The sequence below is a fragment of the Papaver somniferum genome, chromosome 8 (genome assembly GCF_003573695.1).
Source record: "Papaver somniferum cultivar HN1 chromosome 8, ASM357369v1, whole genome shotgun sequence".
Taxonomy (NCBI): Eukaryota; Viridiplantae; Streptophyta; class Magnoliopsida; order Ranunculales; family Papaveraceae; genus Papaver; species Papaver somniferum.
This window is the reverse complement of record NC_039365.1, coordinates 121,480,446-121,488,386: the sequence shown is the minus strand read 5'-3', so window position 1 is coordinate 121,488,386 and position 7,941 is coordinate 121,480,446.

Genomic DNA, 7,941 nt, shown 5'->3' with positions numbered 1-7,941 from the left:
TCAAGTCTTCGACTTTGGGTCGTAGCAACTCTTGGTTGTGGGTGAGATCAACTAAGAGAATCAAATGCGTAGTATCCTGCTGGGATCAGAGACGTAAGGAACGCAACTGTACCTTGAATCAGTGTGAGATTCATTAGGATTCAACTACAGTCCAGTCTGAAGTTAACTGGTAGTAGGCTAGAGTCTGTAGCTGCTTAATATAATGTGGTGTTCAATCTGGACTAGGTCCCGGATTTTTTTTGCATTCGCGGTTTCCTCGTTAACAAAACTTCTGGTGTCTGTGTTATTTCTTTTCCGCATTATATTTTGTTGTATAATTGAAATATCACAGGTTGTGCGTTAAGTGCAATCAATTAGAATATCCGACCTTGGGTTGTTGATTTAAATTGATTGACACTTGAACATTGGTCTTTGGTACCATTCAAGTTACTCCTCTTATATTCAATCGGGCTCGCAAATTTCTATTTGCTGATTGCGGCTTGCATTAAGAGTTAAAGATATTAAACTCTTTGATATACTTTAATCTAGATTGAGTCTGACTGTCTAGTTGATTCTCTAGAAAGTATATTGGAGTAAGTCCTCTCAAATTGCCAAACGAATTGTTGGGTGTGGTTGTTCCTGCATTTTCACTGCTGAAGATCTGGGGTAATGGCATGTATGATAGCATTTAACCCGTCAGAATTTTGCTTCGCTGCAAGAATTTCGTCAGGTTCATATCTACCAATATCCTTTGGAACAATTACATCGCTTTCTGTAACAACCGGAGGATCATAGCCATTAACAACACAAACCGATGTTTGAAAATCACGAGCTTTTGAGTGATAGATGAGTTCAAGTCTCCACATACCTTTTGTTGATGAAGTTCCACAAGCTCCCCTTAGTAGTTCTTCGTCTTCAATCGATAAACGTCGTGAAGTCTAAATCTCAACTAAATTTTTTACCCTAATCCGAGACTTAGCTATAAGTAGACTAGAAATTAAGACTTATAGTTTTGGCAACTAAACTTGACAAACAAGCTTGAGATAACAACGCTTGTGAGTTCGACCGAGCAGTGCTCCAACATATATTTCTACTCAGGGTAAGTTGGCGAACAAGTTCACAAAACATAGATATCTGAGATACATAAATACAAGAAGGTTGGCGAACCAATTTGTAAACCGAAAGTTCAGTTGGGAACTGTTCATGAAGCCGGTTGGCGAACCGTGGTGAATTGAATTTCTAAGTTAGATAAATAGGCTAACAGTTGGAGAACCTAGTTCATAAACCGTTGTTAACTGAGTTTGGCAGTCTGTGAGGGTTGGCGAACCCGATTGACGAATCGTTGCACCCTGACTCGTGAACAATCCCTACGGTTGGCGAACCGTTGTACCAACTGTCCCGACAAGACTTCATTGATCACTTAAACACTTATGTGTTTGAATCATAATTAATTTCTTAAGTATTTAAATGAACATCAAATAACTTTAGTTGTTTGGCTAACTTGCCAAACCGAACAGTCATTATACACGGTTCCATAACTGAACCTATGTGTATACTCTTCTATTGTATTTTGAAGAGCTAATGTGATTGCTTGATTCTCAAGTTATCTTAGTTCGAATTTTAAGCTAACCCTGGTTTGTGAAAACTATAAATAGATCATCTCTGTCAACTAGGAAATTCAATCTCTGACACTTTAAATGTCTCCTAGTTGATTCTAGAGTCGTCAATTATTGCCCTAGGTTTCCTCTGTGTAAATATTAGGTCTACGATTAAAAGACTTCTCTTTAGGGATTCGAGAAGCCAGGTCCGACTATCTTTACCTTGATAGTTCGTGAATCCTGAACTTTCTTTTCTGTTATTGAGGTTGTTGTAATCTCTTTCAGGAAAGATTGATAGTAATCGCAAAGTTCTCTTCGTCTCAGACTTTGTGATTCCTTAAGATAGATATCTAAAGATTTATCTTAGCTGATCTTTCGAAGATTGATCTTGAGAGGTGGTTAATAATCTAGGCTTCTCTTTGGGAGTCATAAGTTCCGGATTTGTGAGGATGCTCTAAGGGAATAATTAACGAGAAAACTTTTGTTGACATTGTTGAAATGTGAGCAATAGAATTCAAGGATGGAAATATTTGTTAAAAGGCGAGGGTACCCAAATATACCACAAGCTAAAACTTTTCCGATCTATAAGTCCTTTCTCCGTAAGTGATTGTCTATGGACAGAGTCGAGACAATACAACTTAATCGGTCCACACTTCGTGTGATCGTCTATGGATACGAGATCGAGACAATACAACAACGAAGTATGTTTACTTGATACAAAGGTTCATACTTAATAAAACACAATAGGATTGCTTATCAAGTAAATATGAATTAACGTTTGTGTAATTTACTTTAATTATAATAAAACAATTATAATGCGGAAACATAAAGTAAATGACACAGCAAGATTTTGTTAACGAGGAAACCAAAAATGTAGAAAAACCCCGGGACCTTGTCCAAAATTGAATACTCTCAGGATTAAGCCGCTACACAAAATTACACCTAACTTCGTATAGTTGAGGCCAAGCAACTAAACCTATAGTTCACCTAGTTCCATATGTATTCCCACACCTCCAACTTATAAATAAGTCATGTACTTGGAACAATTCCTTTGGTCGTCTTTAGAACTAACAACAGTCTAAAGATCCCTGTCGAAACTCAGAACTAGTTTGAGTGAATATTATATCAGAAGAGAAGATCCTCAAGCATAAACAAACTAGGTGCAATCACATTTCAACCACCGTTAGTCAATCAAATCAATCTAAAACAAATGATAAACCGCAATTATCTAGTTTCCCACAAACGGTACACACTAGAGCTTCTCAATCCCAAAGAAGACTTTAAACTGAGCGGCCGTAAGAGATTTCGCCTAATTAGGTTACTCTCCTCTCCGAATAGGCGGCTACACCAGTAACAACAACAAATGAGGAAGTCTGTTGATACGAAGGATTAGTTTGCCAGAAAGGCAAACTTCAAGTATTTATAGACAAAGAAGTTTGGACACCAAGGAATTTCCAAAACCGAAAATATTCTCAAGATATTCATTAAAGCACAAATTCAGTTTCCATAATTCCTGGAAATGCTCTGTCCAAAAATAATGATCGAAATCTCTCGGAAAATCTAATTCGCAAATGTACATTACTAATTCTTATATCTCCCTACAAAATGAAATTAATAACCTTAATTAAAAGATTCTTAACTTAGTTATGTTTCGATCCTGGGATTTTCTTCCTTTATCTATTAAGGAATAACTTTGAACAATTAAAGAAATAAACATTCACATCACGTGTTCAAAGTATACCGACATCCTTACTTTGTAAGTTCTCTTTCACACTTACAACCTTGAAACCGATTTTTCACACTTCCAAACAAGTTTAGAATTGGTTCATCTGACTTTCAAAAACTATGTGATTCATCAAACAAACATTTAATCACAATCATAGGTTTAACGGTTCTATCAAAACAAGTTTCGGTTCTACCTCCCTGTGAGTACTGTGCATAGTAACACTAGATTTCTTAAATTAGGTTGACTAGGTACTAGGATCAGTTCCCCGCATATATATGGTATCTAACTTATATATGTTTCACATGTCCACAGAATCGGTTCCCCTTTGCCTAAAAATGTGTTGCACATACCCTTTCTGCTATAAACCTTGATGCACCTCATACAAGGATCGGTCCCCTTTGTGATATACTGCACCTCTTACTAGGATCGGTTCCCCTTTCCCAAATTTGGTCAGACATAACACAAACCCGATCATACCATCTCAGGTGATTACTTAAGATCGGTTTCACTAATAAAAGTCATACCAATACATAAGTCAGGCCTTTGTGAATAGTTCTACCAAGAACACAAACAAGTTGTGAGTGGTTATACTCAATCACACATATTGGTTGTTCATAATATATGCAATGAATAAAAAAACCAATAACACCTGGCAATTTCCTTTTCGGTTCACAAACAATTTTATGAACTTACTTCCTTAGAACACATGTAAACATTGTTCCCTAGGATGAAATCCTCACCTCATACCCATACATAATCACAATAACATTCAAATAATTATGGCGATGTCTTATCTACAAAGTTAATGGTTAAGCAATAAACCTCGTATTTTATTCCTTAATACTATGTCTATCTAGAGTTCGAATATGCTTCGCAGTTATGTTTTCAAAATGCACGACTTGAAAGATACGTTAGGGAATGAAATAGTTCAAGTCAAATATCACTAACCTCAAGTGGAAGGATGATTGTTGTCGTTGTAGATCCTTTCTTCTTCACATCTTCAAGTCTTCGCAATACTTGTAATGTCTCATATCTTAATACTTTCAAGCTAACCTATACGAAGTTGACTCTTGTACATAATCAAGTGACTCTTAACATGAGTTTTGATTCACTAAAATATGACAACCAAACTTGACATACCAACACTTGGTGGGTTCAACCGAGCAATGCTCTAACAATCTCCCCCTTTGTCAAGTTTAGTGACAAAACTCTTACATCATACGGATAAACAAATTATAAGAATTTATTACACATACGCTTGATTCTCGAATTCAACTGCACAGTAAACTACTTATATTCAACCTTGAAATGTCGCTGTTGACATTATAATAACAAAGCTATTACTCACCCTAAGGAAGATAGGTAGATATTCAATCCGCACGTCTTTGTTATACCAATTCATATGACATGTTACTCCCCCTTAGTCTGTGCTTTCACTCTTTCGTTAAATAAACGTTCAAGCACCACTGTTATTTTCCTTAGCGATACCAATCAATATAGAATCAATGCCAGTATCACCTGTTTACTCCATATATTTCTCCCCCTTTTTGTCACAAAAATGACAAAGAAACGAAAAAATAAAGGACAACACGAACAAAATCTTACAAATATCAATATACTTGCAACCTGTAGAGTTAGGCACGAGGGTTCCACACATCATGTTCTGATAACTAATATCAAAACCGAAAATACAAGTATTATTATTTTGATATGTTACCAAGGAAACAATTATCCGAAACAATTTTTCCACTTTAGTTTAGCAAAACACGAATCAACTAAGCACCTTCGTCCCTTTGCTAAACCGATTATTCAAAAACAACCGCTTAATTCGATAAGACCAAAATAAAGATAACTCTATTTTTCTCATGAGGTTCTAATTATCCATAAACTTAGACCTTTCAATTTTAAACAAGACAAGTACTAGGTTAGTTAATTAGCATTTCTTGTTAAGGCATTCGATTAGACTTGAATAACTGAAACCTCACTTCGATAAGTCTAACTAAGATCATAATTAACTTAGTTTCTCTTATCTGAAATTGAGTTGGACTAAACAACTCATCCCGTACACCTTTTATTTCGTTAAGCCATAAATAATTCATACAAACTAACATAAATCAACTTGCATAATTATTCACCTCAACCGGAAGCAATTGAAACAACATAGACATTAAAAGCACCGCAATTGCACCGAAATTTTGTAAGCCTAAATAATTGATACCATACAAACGCAAGATAACAATAGTTTTTCTTAACCAGAACCAATTGAATCACACACAACATCAATTGTACCGAAATTTTGTAAGCCTAAACAATTGATACCACACAATAAAGCAAGATAACAATAGTTTTTCTTAACCGGAATCAACTTAATCATACACATCCACACACACATCATGGAATAAACATCAATTGTACCGATTTTTTTTAAGCAAAAGAAATAAATATATATGATATAAACCCAGGCTTTTCTTAAACACGAAAACAATTAACTAACAAGATTGTTACCTCAAATTTCGCATCCACTTCTCCAATATGTTTGCATCTTCGTCCAGGGAGAATTGATATCGAAATATCATCATGTTGTCATCCTTATGAAGAAAAATAAAATAACAACAACCAACCTTTACCAGAGAAAGGTTGAAAATCGGTTTTAACAACTGCAAGCAAAAGTTGAAAACCGTCGAAACACATATGCTTTTATGCTAAACCAAAACCGATTCAACATATTGTGACTTTTTCACATACTGTTTCTACCAGAACCCCTCATGATTCTTTGATAAACCCTACCAACATGGGCTATAACTTAATCCATTTGTGGATCCTCTTGCATTGGAGCTCGACGAGTTTTCTTCTTCTTCTTTTCTTTGTTCAACGTTGTTGCATTCTTGACATTAGCAGAAATGCCTTCTTAGTTTACTTCTGGTTGAACACTATTCTTAGACTTGATAGACTTGTCTTCTTTACAAGAAATATGAGCATCTTTGTCATCAGTGGAAGCCTCTGATTGACAAGAATTTGTAGCTTTAACAAATTTTACCTCTTTGCTAATATTTGAAGCATCTGTTCCCTTATAGCCCAATCCTCGTGTATCACGATTATTTCTACTTGCTTCTAACATTGAGTTTAACTTGTTTGAGCTTTCATTGGATTTTTTCAGTTCCAAATCTTCTTCTTCCAATATCTTGATTTTATCAAGAGCACCGGCTAGATCATCCTCAAGGTGTTTTTCTCGTGAGAGATATACACCTTTTTTCTCTTCAAAACTCTTTTGTTGAAAGTTAATCCTTGCATCAGATTCAACAAGTTTCTCTTCCAACAAGTGAATTTTTTCAAGACCAACATCATGCTCTTTCTCTAACAATTTTGTTTGAGAGAGACTAGCATTGGATTTTTCTTCAAGACCCTGTACTTGTCGAGAATTAAACATTGCTTCCGATTCAGAACGTTTCTTTTCCGACAAAAACAGTTCTCTTCGAAGATTTTCAAATTCTAATTTCTTAGAATTCAGATCGTTTGTACGATCTTTAAAAATATAATCATTATTTTGGTAACCAATATAATATCCTTGAAAAACCTTCTTCAATTTCTTTTGATCACGACAAAGCGGAGTTATAAAACCAAGAAAATCTGAAGTTCTCAGCTTTTCATTTTTCAATAGTTCCAGCAGTATAGAGTATTCTGATATATACTCTTCTACTTCTTGTTCAAAATCCGAGTCATTATCATCGGAAATTTCATCTAACCCTTCTTGTAGACGTATTTTCCATTCGTCATCGGTTTCTACATTATTAACAAGATTAACTTGACTCGTAGAATCTCAAGAGATGATTTCTTCAGATATTGAATCGTAGATGCCATCATCAAGTGTTAATTCAAGACTCTTGATGTCTTGCTTTACGTTAACTGAATCATTCATTAGATTCAATTCTTATAGGTTGGATCACACCAAACACAGATTTTTAGATCTTTTCGTGTTTGCCTGCTCTGATACCAATTGAAAAGGCGAGGGTACCCAAACATACCACAAGCTCAAACTTTTCTTACCTATAAGTCCTTTCTCAGAAAGTGATTGTCTATGGACTGAGTCAAGACAATACAACTAATCAGTTCACACTTCGTGTGATCGTCTATGGATACGAGATCGAGACAATACAACAACGAAGTATGTTTACTTGATACAAAGGTTTGGACTTAACCAAAAAATAGGATTGCTTATCAAGTAAATATGAATTAACATTTGTGTAATTTACTTTAACTATAATAAAACAATTATAATGCGGAAATATAAAGTAAATGACACAGCAAGATTTTGTTAACGAGGAAACCGCAAATGCAGAAAAACCCTGGGACCTTGTCCAGAATTGAATACTCTCAGGATTAAGCCGCTACACAAAATTACACCTAACTTCGTATAGTTGAGGCCAAGCAACTAAACCTATAGTTCACCTAGTTCCATCTGTATTCCCACGCCTCCAACTTGTAAATAAGTCACGTACTTGGAACAATTCCTTTGGTTCGTATTCCAAACAGTAAAGGAACAACAAATTTGTTTGGTATCAACTTTATTCAACCAATTGATATGAGTCGGAGAAAGGTTCTTCCGTTTATCTTAACATAAACTCCTTCGTCAGGTCCTTA